At 32.4% G+C, this 20093-nt stretch overlaps 1 pseudogene; it reads right to left on the bottom strand.

Moving 5' to 3' along the window:
* Positions 1-14382: 14382 nt before the first annotated feature.
* LOC149528763 (UDP-glycosyltransferase 91C1-like) lies at positions 14383-15655 on the bottom strand (annotated as a pseudogene).
* Positions 15656-20093: the final 4438 nt, after the last annotated feature.

Below are 20093 nucleotides of genomic sequence, written 5' to 3'. Positions count from 1 at the left end.
CTTCTATCTTGGCATCAGCTTGTTTGCATGGATGACACTAATGCTTGGTCAACATGAATTTTCTTGGCACTTACTATGGCTCAGTTGACACTAGCATCACTCAACATAGTTTTCCCAATTTATTGATCTTTTTCTCTCTTTCTTGGTCAAGCTTTACATAAGTGATATGTCTTAAGCATTGTATTGTAAAGACTTGAACATCAACATTTTTTTTAAAAATTACTTTGTCTTATCAACTTCTAACTAATCAAATGTTCATTGTAACTTCCTTTTTATAACTCAACCTTTCCTCAAGCTTCTTTTATTATGAGTAACTTCTCAAATTCTCTTAATTAATCAAATAGATATGGAATTTAGATCAGATAGAAACATGTCTCATCATTAGATTCAACATCAATGATAATATACAATTTTTTGTAACTAGAGTTTCAATAGCCTTCTCCAAGGAACTAGACAAACCACTACACAAACATAACTTTCATAGAGAAAACTAGTTATTTCATCCTTGAATAATTGATATTTTAGACCAAGGAAGGTAGCCATGGAAGTCTCAAACCTAGAAATTCTGAAATAAAACCTTGCATGAAGATCCCGTTATTTATCCATCAAATGTCCTTCGCTATGATAGTGAGAACAATGCACTCTCTAAACTTATTTCTCTGAAGTTTTCACACTAGCAACATCAAATCTTTGTTTTAGCAAATCCAAGACTTGAAAGTTTTGGCCTCCAAATGGGATCGATGGGCTCTTTCATGCCTTGCCCATGCTTTCCTAATCCACTTCCTTGAAATCCCATTTTCTACATAATCTTAGAATCAATATTATTTTAAAAGAACCTTTTTAATCATCCTCAAAAATTCCATCAATACTTGCAAACATGTTCTTCCCTTCATCTTTACTTGACAAAATAGGGGATCAAACCAAATTTTTTGTGCAACAAGAGACATCACAAACTAATTTAGTTGATTTCAAATTTTCATTTTCAATTTTCAAAGCTCTTAACTTCTTGCCCAAGCCATTAGTTTCCTTGTTGACTTCATCAAACAAGATTAATTATACTTTCAACTCATCATTTTCCTTTCTAAAATTTTCTAAGTTTTTCTCAAGATTTTGATTTTGACATAAATAACGGTATGTTTTCTTTCCACTTTTTTTGAAATTCTCCACCAATTCTAAATTACATTTCTCTAATTGTCTCATTTCATCATTTAAAATATCTTTTTCACAAGTCACACTTAAGTTCTTCATTTTAACCTTCTTTCTAGATTTATCCATTGAAACACATATCCTATTAGCACAAATAAATTCTTCTTATCTATAATATTTCTTCAACCAAGTCTACAAGACATGAATTAGCTTCATTGATAAAGTTTTATTTATTTATTTTTTCTCAATTTTATCTCAAACATGGTTGCCCAAATCACACATGCTCAAAAAAAATTCTTGCCAAAATAATCTCATGAACACTCTTCACATGCCATGATCTAAGACTATATTCATCTGCTCTAATATTAAATGTAGATTTTACATGAATAAAATTTTGAAAGTATAACTTTTTATTGCAACACAATTTAAAACTATTACAAAGGTTTCAATAAAAAGAATTCACAACCAGAAGGAAAAATGAGCAAAAAACTAACTACACATGTATCTAGACATGTTTTATTTTCTAAGGAATAAAACTAAAAAAAAATAACACTAAATCCTTAATTTATGCATATTTGGACACATTCCTTATTTGCATAAAAGCTAAAAAAATATAACTAAAAATATTCTCCAAAAAAACTACTATTTTAAAAGCATCAATTATCCACACCTTCCAACTCTAAGAAACTATTGCAAATTGTTGCCCATCTTTCCTTAATAGAGAGGAAAAAGCGGTCCATGAAGCTAAGGCTCTCACTAATACCATGTTGTTTGTTTTGATACAAGAGCAGTATGTTCTATATTTTATTTGTATTTCAAAGACTCAGTTGTAGAGACCAAAGAGGGGAACCCAATTGGCACCAGACACATAGCTTTTGCAATTGGGATAGTTGCTATATTTTTAGAAAATTATAAAGAAAATCACATGATGGTAGTGAAAAGGACAATGAGATATCTGAAAGGTAGAGAAGACTATAGATTCTATTAAAAAATAAATGATAAGTTTTAACTAAGGTTTTTTATTAACTCATAATGGGAACAAAATATTGATGACAAAAAAAGCACCAATGGAGGTGCATTCTTTCTAGGAAAGACATTGATGTTATGGGCAAGAAAGAAGTGGAATTATATTTCCCAATCTATAGTTGAAGCCAAGTATGTGGTATTTGTAGTGAACTATTCAAATATTATGTGGATCAAGTAGTTAGTGAAAGGTATGAAAAAAAAATTCACAAATTCAATGGTTATTTATTGTGATAACAGAAGTGATGTCAACATTTCAAAGAACTAGTGATGTACACTAAGACAAAGCACATTGCTATCAAGTATGACTACTTTAGGGAATTAATTCAAGACAAAGAAGTGAAGCTAGAATATGTGAATAGAAAGGAACAAATTACTGACATATTCAAAAAACCCTTACCTAAAGATCCTCATGAATATCTTAGAGGTAAAATAGGGGCGATTCTCCTTATCAAAGGTACTTAAGTAAGAAAGGTCCATTGCATCATGCATCTACTAATCAAAAAATTCTACATAGTGATGCAATCCAACTCTACTTTGGGAAGTTTTTAAGGTAGATACTTTAGTGCAACATAATAGGTCAGTCATAGACATATGACAAATATAAGCCAAACATGCTAAATCTACATAATTCAAATGTATCAAGACTTTGAATCTAAGACACCTACACATCTTTAGCATTGTTGTCAAAGAGGGAGGAATTACTTAAGATAGATAAATTCAAAAATTTATAGGAGAGATTATAGAAAGAGGGGGCAATTACTCCTAAGAGAGATTCAGAAAGCAATTTAGAATTAGAGAGATTCAGAGAGAGAAATTTAGAAAAGAAGAATCAAACTATCAGTAAATTAAAATCTTTTGGATTGTATGGTAACTAAGCTACAATTAGTATTAAGATATTTGAGATGTTCCAATCAATTCCAAAGAGGGAGATTGCTAGAAACTTACAATTGGAACAATTTTTTTTTGTTATTGATGTCAAATCTATTGATGAGACATATTGCTACCTAATCTAAATGTCATATCTATTTGATTGATGAAGAGGATTTGAGAAGTTTCTCATAATGATAGAACCTAGAGGAAAGGTTGAGTTATGAAAAGAAAGTTATGATGGACATTTGATTAGATAGACATGAATAAATAAAAGTGATTGTTTATGTCAAGAAAGCCAAGAGAAGGTGAGCAACAATATAAAATATAGTTAGTGTCGAGTAATGTTAGTGTCAACCAAGCTATAGTTAGTATCAAGAAAATTTAGTATTGTACAAGAATTAACATCTACTAAGAAAGACAGTTGATGCCAAGCCAAAAAGCTTTATAGTGAATGAGTATTTCATTGATGACCAAGTTCCATAATTTAAAGATTTCCAAGTGATAATGTAAGAATGAATTCAAGAGAAATCATGAGATCAAGCTAAGTCAGTTTCTTCAGAGATGTAAACCATGTTGAATTTAAGATTGATGAGTTAGATCATTGAACTCAAGGACAAGATTAGGTTAAGACCTTATTGAAATATTCTAGAGAAGTTTTTAGAAGAAGATCAAGAAGATGGAGAGATAGTGTGAATGAAGTTGGACCTAATTGTAAAACTTAAGAAGAAAAAATTGCCTTTTTTAAGAGATACAAAACCAAATAAAAAAGAGAAAGAGAAAGAGTATGAGTGTGTGTGAGTGTGTATGTGTGAAGAATACATGTGAAGAGAGACATATAGAGAAAGGTTAATTACAAATGCGTAAGAGTGTGAGCGGATGTAAAGCTAATAGAGAAAGCTTGCATATATAATGGTATTATTGATAAGTAAATTAGAGAAGAAGGCTTAAGTATTGATGAGAAGAGTCGACTAATTACTTGAAGGGTGTCCAAGGAAATCTAGATCAGAGATGTCAATAGAAGGCTTATCAGTAAACCATCAAAATGACTAAATACAGACCTGAACCTACAAAAGTGAGTTGTAATTGCATTGATCAAAACCTACTTTTTTCTTTCTAGTCAATGTAAACATTTTGTATTGAAATCCTTTTAATAGTGGTTGACCTTACAATTGTTTGAAGACTTAACAGTATGTGTAAATCCATTACTAGGTGACATTCTAAATGGATTGATCAAATTCCTCTAACAAGGTCACTCCTAATAGGGTGAATAAATTCTCTAACTAGGTAACATTTAATAATGTGTTTTGTACCCTTTAACAGGGTTGGCTCCTAAAAGAGCTCACTTCAAAAGAGTGACCTGGCAGTTTTTCCCAAATTTAGTTTCTATGCAAAATCCTGGTGTCAAAATTGTGATGAATATTTTATGTGTGTTTACATTTGATAATGTTTTCATTATGCAATGCAAGTTATGTTTATGACAATTTTATAGTATAGACTAAATAACAATATGATAAATAGAACAATAAAATGTTTATTATTTAATTGTTCAAGCGGTACATATTGACCTTGAGTAACTAATTAACACCCTCCCCCACTCTCATTTATTCTAAACATTTCTAATAGATCCTAGGAACCTTAGAAAAAGAGTGAATGTTGTGAATTTTATTATTGAACTAGATGAAAATGTATTAGAAGGAAATGTCATGGTGGATATCTGGGTTTACATATCAATGAATCTCTTAGTATTTAGCTCATCCTTGATTGAGCTAAAACTGTCTTCAAGTGGCATGATGCCATGATTTGTATTGAATCTTGGTGCTTCAATGGATACCACATTCTTTTATATGGTACAATCAATTTTGGTTGGCCATAACTGCATTTTCCATCTCCCCATTGTGTTAAAATCTAATTGAAACAATCATTGGAAAAGATATTGTTAAGGAGATCATTGAAGGTGATTATGTGTTTCAATCATTATTTTGTCATTGTTGTTAAACTTGGTATTTTCTAGTAATAAAATTGTTTATAAGATTCAAGTAATATCACATAGTTGATTAATGAAGAGGATTTCATCAATGAGATATAATAAAAGCACCTAGAGGAAAGGTAGAGTTATGTTTATGTAATGAAGTACAAGCATCAATTAAGATAGTGATTACATGATGTATTAATGATCTACTTAAGGTTATAAAATTGCTGGCTACACGTAGAAAGTTTAGAAAAATAGCCTAAATAAAGTTTGTCTGCCAAGCTTGATCGAGTGCATAGTAGGTGCTGAGAAAAGTGTAAGCCAAGAAAAAAGTTAGTTGGAGTTTAGTGAAAGAAAATTCTAGTGGATGCTGAGTGAAGTTTACTTGATTCCAAGCATTAGTAAATTTTATAGTTGATGCTAAGTAACGTAGTATGTACCAAGCATCAAAAGATTGATAATGTTGAGTTGTTGCATTATGATAAAGATCAAAGGTTCACAAAATCTAAGCTGACAAGTTTGTTTTTTTGGAACTTGTGAACTAGGATGAAGATAAGATTAATGAACTAGTGGCATAGAATTTGATGTAAACCATTTTTAGGCAAATTCAAATAGATTCTAGGAGAAGTTTCTAGAGAAGATAAGATATGGGGTAGATACATTATATCCTACCTAATCCACCAAAACCCTAAATTTAACGATGGATAATGAGCGGGAAAATATTCTAATTTACTTTACATAGGAATGTCTGGTCATGAACTAAAGAGGTTAGAAAGGTTGGTGTCATGTGGGAGAACCTAAGGAGGAGAAGGAATTGAGGGTTTTGCTTCATCAAGTGACCAAAGAGAAATGTCTACAATAGTATACCAAGAAAGAAGGCTTAAGGTGATGAATGCTTAAAGGGTGAACAAGTTGTCAAAGATGAAAAGTATGAAAGACAAGTAGAATTAAGGACTAAAGAAAGATCTGTAATTTGCAAATGAAGTTGTAAGTTGTATCAGATCAAAGTTCTCATGTTACTCTCTAACAATTGTATCACTCTAGGATAAATCCTTTGGATTAAGGTTGACCTAATAGTCATTGGAACATCCTTTCATAGGGTGGCATTCCAAGTGAATGGACTAATGTCTTCTAATAAGACTCACTTTTAACAGGGTGATTGAAATCCCTTAACCAAGTCACATTTAACAGTGTGTATTGTAACCTTTAACAAGGTTGGCCTTTCATAGAGTATCACTTCAAAAGAGTGAAAAGGAGTAGCATGTTACTGGTGGCTTTTCACAAATTGGGTTTCCAAATAAATCATGGTGTCAAGTTTGCTGATGAATGTATTATTTTTCATTCTTTACATTTTTGCAAATTGATTTGACAATGACATACAAGTTTTAGTAAATGCATAATGAATGCATGCATGGGTATGAATATTTTATGTGTTCACTAAATTGTGAAAATGTTTTATTTTGTATATTTTGACCTTGAATAATTGATTCACCCCCCTCTTAGTTATTTTAAAGTAATTCCAACAATTGGTATTAAAGTCATCTACTTAAGGGGACTAGCTTTAAGGTACTAGAAGCACAAAGATCAAGATGTCTAAAAGAGAAGTACCCAAGATCAAGAGAGATATCTTTCCTGCATGGAAGATTTTGATGAAGCTACACCTTGGAGGACTTAGAGATCATGCAAATATCTACCATTATAGTGGAACATGTTGATCCAATAGGAGCCCTAACTATTGAAGATATGGAGAAGAACAATGAACACAATCAGACAATGTTAGAGATTGCCTCTGCTCTAAGCTATGCCAAATTTGATAATATCAAAGGCTACAACATTACAAAGAAGATGTGGGATGCCCTAACCACCATCATGGAGGAGATAAAAATATTCAAAGAGCCAATTTTGAGAGTCTCAGAGGTAAGTTTGATGAGATGAGAATGGAAGAAGGTCAAAATATTGCTCAATATGTTGCTAGGGTAAAAGAAGTTGTTAGTGCAATATTAGGAGCTGCTAGTCATATAGATGATGATATTGTGCTAAGTAAAGTCTTGAGAATACTACTGCATGTCTATGCTATTAGAGTTTCTACAATCCAAGAGTTGAGATGTATTCCAAGAAATGATCCAACTCTTGAAGGTCTAGTAGGTAGACTCACTACTTTTGAACCATCTAACTTTGACAATTACAAACTAGAGAGTCTTGAATCTACTTTCAAAGCTAAGTTGTTATTGAAGGATTCTGAGGAGGTAAAGTAGAAGAAGAAGAAGAGAAAGATAAAATATGGATCTAGTGACAATAATATAGATGAGGAAGACATTGACCAATTGGAAACACTACTAGCAAGGAGATTTCATAGAGGTAAAGGAAAGTTCAAAGATAAGGTACCCATCATTTTTTTTAGTTGCAATGAAGTTGGTCATATTGTTGCGAGATGTACATAGAAGAAGAACTACAAAAAAGGAAACAAATACAAAAATAGAAGAGAAGATGACAACAAAGATTACAAAGAAAAAGGCAAGGAGTCATGCTACATTGCTAATGAACATGACTCTGATGAACATGATGATGAAGTGGTATATGTTGCAATGAAGGATGAATTTGGAGAAGATGAAGCAACTACACTTGTGACTTGTGTGAACAAGAATGATATATGGATCATTAACAATGGATTCTCACAAAGACAAAAGTAAGTCCATTACCTTAACTTGTTGTGATGGAAATAGTGTAAGATTTGGTAATGATGCACCCTGTTTGATAAAAGGAAAAGGGTCTATCAATCTCAGAGACAAGATTTCATGTGAAAATGCTTACTGTGTTGAAGGATTAAATTATAAATTGTTAAGTGTGTAACAATTGAATAATCTAGGATGCAAGGTTGAATTTGAAAACAAAATTGCCAAGATATATGACACAAATGGGAAACTGATTAGAAAAGGTGATCAAAATAGAAGTAATCTATTCTATTGGGATATAGAGGATGTTACTTCTTTTATTGAAAAACTTGATGATGTATGGCTTTGGCACAAAAGATTATGTCATGTTAATTTTGTTAATTTGGTTAGTATCAATAACATGAAAAGAGTTAGAGGATTGCCTAAGTTGAATAAACTTGATAATATAGTGTGTAAACAATGTTAGCTAGGAAAAATGTCAAAGTCAAGCTTTAAGAGTAAAGATTATACCTCTAAAAAAATGCTAGAGATTGTTCATATTGACTTGTGTGGACTAATTAAAGTGCAAAGCTACAAAGAAGATAAGTACAGAATGTTATTTGTTGATGATTGCTCTAGGATGATGACATTCATGTTTCTAAAATAAAAATCTAATGCTTTGCAAATGTTCAATTGGTACTTGGCAAGAGTTGAGAAAGAAACATGTAAGATTTTGATATGCTTGAGATTAGATAGAGGAGAATTCACTTCAATTGAGTTTGATATGTTCTGTAATGACAGAGGGATTAAAAGATAGACATCTACAACCAGGACCCCTCTACAAAATGGAATTGTTCAAAGAAGAAATATGTCTATAATAAACTATGCCAAAACACTTATGATGGAGAAGAATGTTTCTCTGAAATACTGGAGAGAAGCTGTAACTACTACTATATATACCTTAAACTCTGTGCAAATCAAGAAAGGTACTCATTCAACACCTTTTGAACTATGGTATGGATATCCACCGAATGTAAAATACTTTAACATATTTGGAAGTAAGTGTTATATTCTTAAAGATGTTAGGAATTTAAATTTTGATGCAAAAAGTGAAGAAGGTATATTCTTTACATACTCCACAAGAAGAAAATCTTATAAGTGTTTAAATACTAACACTAATAAAATTGTGAAAAGTGCAAATATGAATTTTAATGAATTTATAGAAGTACATGAGGTTGAACCTATGAAAGAACCAGAAGAATACAAATAATTTGTATACTTCTATGAAGGTATGCCTACTAAAGAAGATGCTACAAATCAAGTTACAAAACAATAGTAAGTTTTAGTAACCGCTAAGTCACATCTTGTGAATGTCGAGTCGTATTTAGGAATTGAGCTACATTCAGATGCCAAGTTAAAGGATGAAGAAAATGTACATTATGATTCTAATATTAGTACATGTGAAAGAGATTTTGAGATACCTAACAGAGATGTACATAGTGACTCTGAAGCTGAAAGTCAAAATGTAGAAACAAGAGATGAGCCAAGATTGTCTAAATATGTCAAAAGACATCATCCTACTAATCAAATAATTGGAAACAAAGATGCTAGGACAATGAAAATAAATAGATTGAGAAGTGAATCATGTTTGTTAAACATGAAGGAGATTAAAATAGTAAAAGATGCATTAGAAGATGATAAATGGTATAAGGCCAATGAAGAAGAGATTCAACAAATAGAGATGAAAAAAACATGGAGTCTAGTTCCTAGACCAAAAGACAAGAATGTGATTAGCACCAAGTGTGTATTTAGAAATAAGTTAGATGAGAATGGTGAAGTGACAAGAAACAAAGCAAGATTAGCTTGTAAAGGATATGCACAAGAAGAAAGAATTGACTATGGTGAGAGATTTGCCCTTGTTGCAAGAATGGAAGGAGTAAGAACTCTACTTGCTTATGCTACATATAAAGAATTAAAAATTTCTCAGATGGCTGTTAAATCTACCTTTTTGAATGGCATACTAGAAGAGGAAGTTTACATAGAATACTTAGAAGAATTTGTTGATGATAACAATAAGAACAAGGTATGTAGAATTCACAAAGCCCTATATGGATTAAAGCAAGCACCAAGAGCATGGTATGACAAACTTCATACTTATCTTGTTAAGATTGGATTTGAAAGGACTGATGATAACAACAATTTGTACATAAAGGTAGAAAAATACTAAGGTATTTTGCTATTTGAAATATTTCTTGATGATGTCATATTTGGAGGACAAGATGCTTTATGTAAAGATTTTGCAAATTAGATGAAGCAAGAATTTGAAATTTCTATGTTTGGAGAAAACAATTTTTTTGTGGGAATGCAAGAATATTAGATGAAGTATGGTATATACATCACTTAATCAAAGCATGTCAAAGAGATATTGAAGACATTTGGACTAGAGGATTCCAAACTAGTAAGTACACCTATGGTGATAAGACACAAATTGCCAAAGAATGATGATTCAGCTAAGGTGAATCAAACATTGTATAGCTCTATGATTGGAAAATTTCAATGTGTAGTAATAGCTGACCTAATATTGCATTAGTTGTAGGGATAGTTGCAAGATTCTCTGCTAATCCTAAGGAGAATCACTTAATGGCTGTGAAAAGGATAATGAGATATTTGCAAGGAATAACAGAGTTTGGCATATACTACAAGAAGATTGAAAGGTTTGACTTGAGAGCCTACACTGATGCTAACTAGGCTAGAAACATTGATGATAGAAAGAGCACTTGTCAAGGAGAATTTTTCTTAGGCAAGAGACTAGGTACATGGTCAAGGAAGAAACAAAGTTGTACTTCCCAATCTACTACTAAAGCATAATATGTTGTTGCTGATGTAAACTGCACAAACATTGTATGGATTAAATAGACACTTAAAGGAATGAAAGAAGAAATCACAATACCAGTGATACTTTATTGTGATAATACAAGTGTTATCAATATATCAAAGAATCTAGTGATGTAAACAAGGACAAAGCATATTGCAATTAAGTATCATTATGTAAGACAGTTAGTTCAAGACAAAGAGGTGAAGATGAAATATGTTAACTCAAAGGAGAAAATTACTGATATCTTCATAAAATCATTACCTAAGGATGTTCATAAGTATCTAAGACATAAACTAGGGGCGATACCCCTATCAAAGGATATGTAAGAAATAGAACCAGTGCCCTGCATCAAATAACATGATGTTCATATAATACAAATTGATGTAGTGGATCTTACTTTAGGAACTGCCTAAAGTAATCATAGAGCTAAAACTTCAAATCAGTCATAAGCAAGGTGATAGAGGGAGAAAATGAAGAATTTTTAAAGCTTATATCTGCATATTTTAAGGACACAATTTTTTTGTATAGGTATTTGGCATTGTTGTCAAGGAGGGAGAAATTACATTTAACTGATCATGAACAAAAGAAGAGTTTTATTGATCAAGTGCAAGACATAAATGGGAAAAAATCCTAAATTAATCTGTTGATCAGAGAGTGAGAAAACTATCAAAAATCAAGTACAACAAGAGAGGGAGTCATTGATTAGAGAACTAGAAAGAAAGAGGGAGAAATCCTAATCTACCTAGTAAGAGAGAGATACAAGAAGGAACTCAGAGGGAGTTTTGCAAAAAAAAATTGTAACCTAATCAAAAGTTATTGATAGAGGGAGGAATACAAGTTCTTTCTTTGGTATTGCCTTACTATCTTAACCTAGTCAGATTGGTTAAACAAGATGCTCATCATTTGATTGACTTGGTTGATTAGTTTGATTTTTCATCAATGCCAAAGAGGGAGATTGTTGAAATCTGATTGAAAAGATCATTGGAAAAGAGACTGTTAAGAAGGAGATTGTTGGAGAAGATTGTGTGTTTCAATCATTGTTTTGTTACTGACGTCAAACCTGCTATTTTTTGGTAAGACAATTGCTTATAAGATTCAAGTACTATCACTTAGTTTATTGATGAAGAGGATTTAATCGATGAGATGTTACAAAAGCACCTAGAGGAAAGGTTGAGTTATGATTATCTAATGAAGTACATAGACCAGTTAAGATAGTGATGACATGATGTATTGATGATCTACTTAAGGTTACAAAATGGTTGACTACACTTAGAAAGTTTAGAAGAATAAGTTAAATAAAGTTTATTTTCCAAGCTTGACGGAGTGGATAGTAGGTGCTAAGAAAAGTTAGTGCAAGCCAACTAGGAAGTCAGTTGGAGCCAAGTGAAAGAAAATTCTAGTGGATTTTGAGCAAAATAGTTAATGTCGAGTGAAGTTTAGTTTATTCTAAGCATCAATCAATTTTACAGTTGATGCCAAGTAACATAGTATGTGTTGAGCATCAGGAGATTGATAATACAAAGTTGTTGCATTATGATAAAGATCGAAGATTCGCAAAATCTAAGCTGGCAAGTTTTTTTTTTTAGAACTTATGAACTAGGAGGAAGATAAGATTGATGAATTGGTGGCATAGAATTTGATGTAAACCATTTTTAGGTGAATTTAAATGGATTCTAGGAAAAGTTTCTAGAAAAGACAAGATATGGGGTAGATATATTGTATCCTTCCTAATCCATCCAAAACCCTTATTTGACAGATGGATATGAGTGGGAAAATATTCTAATTTTGTTTAGGAATGTTTGGTCATGAACCAAAGAGGTTAGAGAGGTTGGTGTCATGTGCGAGAACCTAAGGAGGAGAAGGAATTAAGGATTTTTCTTGATCAAGTGACCCAAGAGAAGAGTCTGCAATGGCATACCAAGCAAGAAGGCTTAAGGAGATGAATGATTGAAGGGTAAACAAGATGTCAGAGTTGCAAATTATGAAAGCCAAGTAGAATTGATGACTAAGCAAAGATCTATAATCTACAAGTGAAGTTGTAAGTTGTGTCAGATCAAACCTCTGCTATTACTCTCTAATAATTGTATCAATCTAGGGTAAATCCTTTGGATTAAGGTTGACCAAACAATAATTGAAAAATTGTTTAACAAGATGGCATTCCAAGTGAATGGCCTAAAGTTCTTTAACAAGGCTCACTTTTAATAGAGTGATTGAAATCCATTAACCAGGTCACATTTAATAGTGTGTATTGTAACCTTTAATAGGGTTGGCCTTTCACAAGGCATCACTCTGGAAGAGTGAAAAGGAGTAGCATGTTACTGGTGGTTTTTCTCAAATTGGATTTCCATGTAAATCATTGTGTCAAGTGTTCTGATGAATGTGTTATGTTTCACGCTTTATATTTTTCCAAGTTGATTTGACAGTGACATACAAGTTTTAGTAAATACACAATGAATGCATGCATGGGTATGAATGTTTTATGGGTTCACTGAATTTTGAAAAAGTTTTATTTTATACATTTGGACCTTGAATAACTGATTCATCTCCCTTAGTTATTCTAAATTCCAACATATTGTAACTAACATAAATGTGTTTTCATTTTTTAGCTTGAGAAATTGGTACAAGCATTTCTTAAATGATTATGCATTTCAAACAATGTCTTAACAACCATTTTGATGCATTTCCACATCATTGTTAATTGTTGACCACCCAAATAGTTTGAATCTTTCCTGGCATAAGTACAATTAAAATCAATTTCATGGAAAAAAATAAAGGTGGATGTGTGTTCCTTACTTGTTAAGATCCATGCTAGTAACTTTTGATTATACAAATATTTACAACATTATAACTTCACAACTTTAGATCATTAGTAATCATTTTTTAGTTGTGACCAAGTGTTAGATAAATTATTTATGGTGCATATTCCATCCTTTCCAACTCTAATACATGTTGCCATGCTAAATTAACATCAAACAATGAGGAACAAGTGATAAAGCACGCCATCTCTATTAATGAGACATATAATAATTACTTATTCTTTTATTCATTATGTGAATTATATTTTTATAAATAAGAAGTTAAATAATCATTTCTTTATCTTTTATACACTTCACATTATTTATATATATTTAGTTGTTGGACTCAAGTAGTTTTGAGGTACATTAAAAGTCTTTATATAAACATTAGTGTACAATTCATAAACAAACAAATAGTAAAATGAAACATAATCATGTAATAACTCCATTAATAACTTACAATAACATCCTAAAGAAGAATAAACAAAGAAAGATCTAGCTGCAACAACATAAGACCAAAGCTATTAAATTTAATACAAAGGATGTCTACAGGCTTCTTTAAGCTAAAAACACAATTTTAGTATATTTTACATACTCCCTTAACTTAAATTAAGGGTTCCAGAAAAGCTCTTATAACTCAATTATCCAGTATATTAAACACAGAACAAAAGAAGTTGACTAAAACAAAAGAATTAAGTAGAATAGACTAGATTCTTTGAATCCATCCATAATCTGCCACGGACTTGAAAGTTTTGTAAGGTTCCTCAAATCTTAGCACCGGATTTTAATTTGGAACCTAGAACTATCAAAGGCACTCCAACAACACTCCCAAAGACAAAACCAAAAAAAAACAAACCCTCTACGAAAATTGAAGAGACACCTACTTTATTAAAATCGAACAAGGAAGGAAACATGAAAAATATATGCTGCCCACAATCCACCATCACTTCCATGCAGCCAAGGATAAAAGGTAAATCCCAACCGAAACAACAACGAATATCTCCCACTGAGCAACTCGATTTTGGAAATCTAACAACAGACACATAATGCTCAGGACGCTTTGTCTTTGAGCAAAGAAACAAAGTTGTGAATGTTCGATCGATAAATTTGGTTGTCCTTGTTTGTCAAGACTCTACTAATCCGGTGAGTATTAGATCTGATCTCTCTGCCCTCCTCTTCCTTCATTAACCTGCAAACAGCATTCCTTACGTCTTCCATGGAAAAAGAACCATCCTCCTCATTTCTCCTCACCTCCACACCCAACTTGAGATCACCCGCTATGAGTTTAGAATTTAAGAACTGTTCGTGCTGCAGCGGAATAGTTACCAGTGGTACTCCAAATCTCAACCCCTCCGTCACCGAGTTCCACCCACACTGAGTTAAAAACACTCCCACAGAAGAATGGCTGAGAATGTGCAGCTGAGGCGCCCACTCCGCCATCAAGATCCCTCTTCCTTGTGTGCGCTCCACAAAGCCTTTCGGCAACTCATCAGCCATCCGGCGGAGAAGAATACACAGAAATGGGGCCTCGCTTTCTTCTAACCCCAACGCCAAGGCAGCTACATCTTGTTTGGTGAGAATACATTCGCTGCCAAAGGAGACCACCACAACAGAACGGGGCTGCTGCAAATCAAGCCAGGCCAAACAACGGTCATCTGCCGGTGGCGGCGTCATATCGGGCATCTGAATGCCAACGGGAAGCATGGGTCGTGATCCTTGGATTGATTCCAAATAGTCCAAGTATTTACCTTCTAGTTCTACGCAAGTATTGAAAACTACCATCCAGCTGTTCTCTAAGCACATATTCCACCGCTCTGCCACAGTAATGGCCTCTTCGTTATTTTTGTTTACTTCAAGGTTCATCCGGGCTGAAAAGGCCGAAAAGAAGATGTGCGCAGAGGGGAAGCCAGCTGGTGGCGCCGTAAGGTCTTGGTCAATGTCGGTATCATGGCCTTTAAGAAATGCCGTACATGCAGCCGAGGTGATGACGAAATATACTGTGGGAATACCCAGTTTGGCGGCCATGGGAGAAACCCAATGGTGGGTCATATCATGGATTATAGAATCAGGTTGAAGCCTTTGTAACATGGCTTCGAATGGTTTCTCCCACTCGTCCATTGCTTTGAGAAGTAGAGCTGCCTCCTCGTTTCAAGTCTGGAGTTGACTCAACGCCTTCCGCGAGTGCATCTATGGAGGGCAGTGGAAGCTCCAGCAGATCAACCCCTGGGATTGGGTCTAGCTGAGAATTGTGCTGCCCAATCCATCTGAAATTGAGGGGACTCGATAGGAAGGAAACTTTGAGACCTAGGCCACCCTTAAACATTACATATTAAGGGAAGAATTAAGCTTGGAAAAAAAAAAGTCAACTTTCACTATTTAACACTTTTGGTCTAGGAATTAAGCTTAGTGTGTGATGTTTAAGCCGTTCCCTCTAAGAACGGTTTGATGTGATCGTATGCAAGCCAAAGGACTTCTCCCATACTTTTGGAGAGCAGACTGCAAGTTACTCTTTCTGTGATGAATGTAATATTAGTGTTGGTGTTGTACAGAGATATGGGCCATAAACATTACTTATACCTCTTTCGCCATCTTAAGTCAACATTTTATTTTTAAAATGGTAAGAAACTTTCAATTTTATAAAATATGATGCAAAACTAGCTTCCTAGACACTTACAAAATTGATCAAACAAGGTATCTTATCAAACCATCTAGATGCTTTTTAATTTATAAATTATGAAACCTTAGATTCTATTTGGAGAAAAACCATTGATGCTAGGATGACATCTTATACTCTATTTATTAGTAGTTTTTTAATATTAAATCTTATAATTCGATTTGTAAAAAATAATATTGACTTCATAGTAATAAATGATATTTGAGATTTTATATATTAAATCTTATATTCTTTTTGTGGAAAATAGCATTGACTTTATAGTGCTATATGCTTTTTGTTATTTAAATATTAAATCTTCTAATTTTATTTGTAGAAAACAACATTGACTTTATAGTGATTGATCCTTTTATGTTTTTAAATATCAAATCTTATATTTCTATTGGTAAAACAATAACAGTGACTTTATAGTGATATATATGTTTATAAGTTTTTAAATATTAAATATTATATTCTATATGTAGAAAGATAACATCAACTTTATAGTGTTACAAAATTCAAATTTATAAACACATGAAATCTTATATCCTATCTATAGAAGATATCGTTGACTCTATAATGTTAGATACTTTCAATTTTATAAACTATTAGATTTAATTTTTTGTTTGTACAAAAATAAAATTGACTTTAGATAATTAAGAAAAAAAATTATTTATAAAACATGAAACTTTATCTTTATTTTTAAAAAAATGACTTTGTATTTTACGATGCTTTTAACTATATAGAACATGAAATTGTATCTTCTATTTACAAAAGAAAAAATTAAATTTTAATTTTAATTAGGATTTGATTGAGTAGAAAAAAATCTAATGTTATGTTTACAATTCAAATAAAATTATTTATGTTTTGAATATTTATAATAGAGAAAGGTAAAATAACTAAAGTGGCATCACAAAAACTCTTTAATGGTATCTACCCCATATGATTATGATTTGAATAATTCACTTATATAAATTGTCTAAGTCAATTTAATTTAATAAATGTAAATAGATAATTTATACAAGTTGTAAAGTAGTTTATTAACAAATAATATAAATTAATATAGACACCTTAAAACTGATTAGTTAAAAGTTAGGAGTGGTATAAATAGTTTTTTGATATTTGATTTTTCATGTATTTTGATGTATAATTTTAATAAATTATATGTTCTATATTAAATCTTATACACATGTTCATATTGATAGAATCAAAATTTTATGAAATTTATTTATTTTTAATAGTATTTATTTATTTTATTCTCCAAAATCTATAAATGTGAATTGTCAAGTTAGCAAACATATCTCACTCCACCAAATGAGTAAATGACTACTAGTTATAGAAATAAAAATATTTTAGGAAAAAATATGGCGAAAATTTTGCGTCTAAATGGAAGACAAGCTATTATCAAGAACATTTCTAATTGATAAATTATATAATATTGCATCCTCAAATATATACTATAATTAATTATATTATCTTATTATTAACTTTATACATAGATACACGTACACAAACATATAGACTTACATAAGTTTATATACAAGTATACATACATGTACTCATTTACAAACATATATATATATATATATATATATATATATATATATATATATATATATATGCACATGCACATACACATACGCATACACATAAATACACATACACCTTAGAGTCTATTGGGACTCAAAATCATAGCCCTGATTTTGAGTACCATTGAGAAATTGAGCCCTATAAATGCTTTTTGATGAGATTGTACTCGGCTATACCTTTGAGCCCCAAGAGGTGTTTAATATTTCTAACACCTTCTATTCAGCCTATCCACTTGTTCCATGGTGATAAATTGACATTTCAAGTCATTTCGTGAAGTCTTGTTTTGAGCAAGTTTCAAATCTGCATTTTCACCCTAGTGTCAAACAATGATAGGAGGCCATGTTTCATGACTTGCCGCTTTGGGAGTATCTAGTGTCCATACCTGAGAACCTCTGTTTTAGATTGTGAGTCATTTCAAGTCCATTTGACTAGGTTTTGAGTCCATCAAAGTTCATAGTTTATTGTTTTCATGCTAATGCACATTGCACATAATCCTAGGAAGCCCTGTTTGATGTACAATAACTTTTGACCAGTTGATTGAAAAGAGAAGTCTCCTATTGTGTTGCATTATAGATGTTAGAGACTTGTTATGTTTCAAGTTTTAGCTTATTACGAATTCGTTTGATTAGTTTTCAAATGCAATTCCAAACACAATCTCTATCCTTTTACTAGTGACAGAAAATGCAAATTGTTTGGAACCCTTGTTCATGACATCATAACTTGAGATCCATGATTGCCTAGATTGAATGGATTGTACCACTATGTTGTACTTTGAAGATAGTTTAAGTGCGTCAGTTTTTAAGTCATGACGAATTCGTTTGCACACTTTTTCTGGTAAATTCCATTTGCAAAAATACTTTTTTTGCCATTGTTTCAATCTACAAAAATCCAAGTAGCCCACTTTGACCGCATGCCATTTGCGCACAGTTATTCATCATGAGCCCAAATTGTAGATCCATACTTTCCTCATGACAGAGAACCTATGCCCCATTTTTCGTTTTTCCAAGTGTCAGTTTACCCAATTTTAAAAGTCAAATCCGATCGGGTTTTATTATTTTCTGACTTGTTTTCTTGCAAGCAATTTTGAAAGGGAAACTTTGACGGTCAATGCTTCTGACCCTGAATTTTTCATGAGACAAGATTCAACAAGGTGAAACTATGTGAAAGAAATAATCAGTGGGTTAGTTTCAAGAACCTGGTCAGAGGTTTGGGTCACTTTTTAAGGCTAGTCAGTGGACCTTTTGACATGAAATTCACAGTTTGCAGATAAGTGGTGAAATGAGTTTTAAATGAGCAATCAATGCTCAAATTTGAGTTTAATCAGTATAACATTGATCAGTAGGTTACTTTGCAATCTCAGTCACTTGAAAATGAAAAAAATTTAGCCGAGCCACCATGTGACCCAGCTCATATGATTCAATACATGGCATATACAAGAGAAGCATGTTGATGTCACAGGGTTCAATGTGTATCAAAAGAATCTACTAATAAAGATTTCTATGATAATTTCTTATTGTCCTCATAGTATCAATTCAGTCGAATGAGAAAGCAAGGTACACTAATTATTCTCTACAATCTTTGGCATAGTGATCAGGGTGAATGTGAACTGGATTTTGAAGCAGTTATATATGACATTCAACTCAGAGATGCAAACAAGGATAAAAAAGATGATAGACATGGTTAAAACTCATCCAAATCCTAGACATTACCTCACTTATAAGAACTCCTTGCAAAGTTATGCTTCCATCATATATTTGTGCCATCCTATTGGATTCAAAATCATATTACATGGGAAAGATGTGCAAAACCATAAATCGATGAATGATTTAATGCATACTCAAGAAGTTACATACAAGCCTCAAGGAGAATCTCATATTAATCATGAAGCCACAATCTTAATATGGGGAATTCATACAAAGAAAGAGAGCACACTCATGAGAAAATAGAGATGCTCATGATTTGAAGGAATTTGAGCAATCCATGCCTAAAGCTCACACATTAAATAAAAGTCCAAGCTGGGAAATCAAAAGAAGATGGAGGCAACTGACTTGGAGGAGTCTCACAACATCAAGAAGTTAAAGGAGAATGATGGAGCCAATAGTCAATTGAAATACAAAGCTCCAAACTTCTAATAAGATACAAGCGAACTAGCTGGCTTGAAAAGACAGTCAAAGCCACAGTCAAAGAGGGTAGACATGTCTAAAGCAATGCCCAAGCTAGCATGGAAGAACCCATGCATAACAAGAGGAAGTGTTTCTAGTGTGAAGTGTAATTTCAAAGACAACAACCTCAGTCCAGGCACGCTAAGGAAAGTATCCCCAACTCACACCAAGACCAATAAATAGAGGTAGCTACTGAAAAAAAAAAAAAAAAAAAGAGGACACCATTTGGAAAGAGTTCATAACAAAGGAATCTCAAGCATGTTGAAGAAGCTTCCTACCATGAGGAGCTCTACCCATGCAAAAGGATAAAGAAGACCATCACGCAATTGCAAGGAACCATCTCATATGAAAGAAGGAAT

This window comes from Cupressus sempervirens, chromosome 11 (genome assembly GCF_028749045.1).
Source record: "Cupressus sempervirens isolate cs-2001-9-10 chromosome 11, ASM2874904v1, whole genome shotgun sequence".
Taxonomy (NCBI): Eukaryota; Viridiplantae; Streptophyta; class Pinopsida; order Cupressales; family Cupressaceae; genus Cupressus; species Cupressus sempervirens.
Note: the sequence above shows the minus strand (reverse complement) of the source record. Positions and strands in the feature narration are given on the sequence as shown.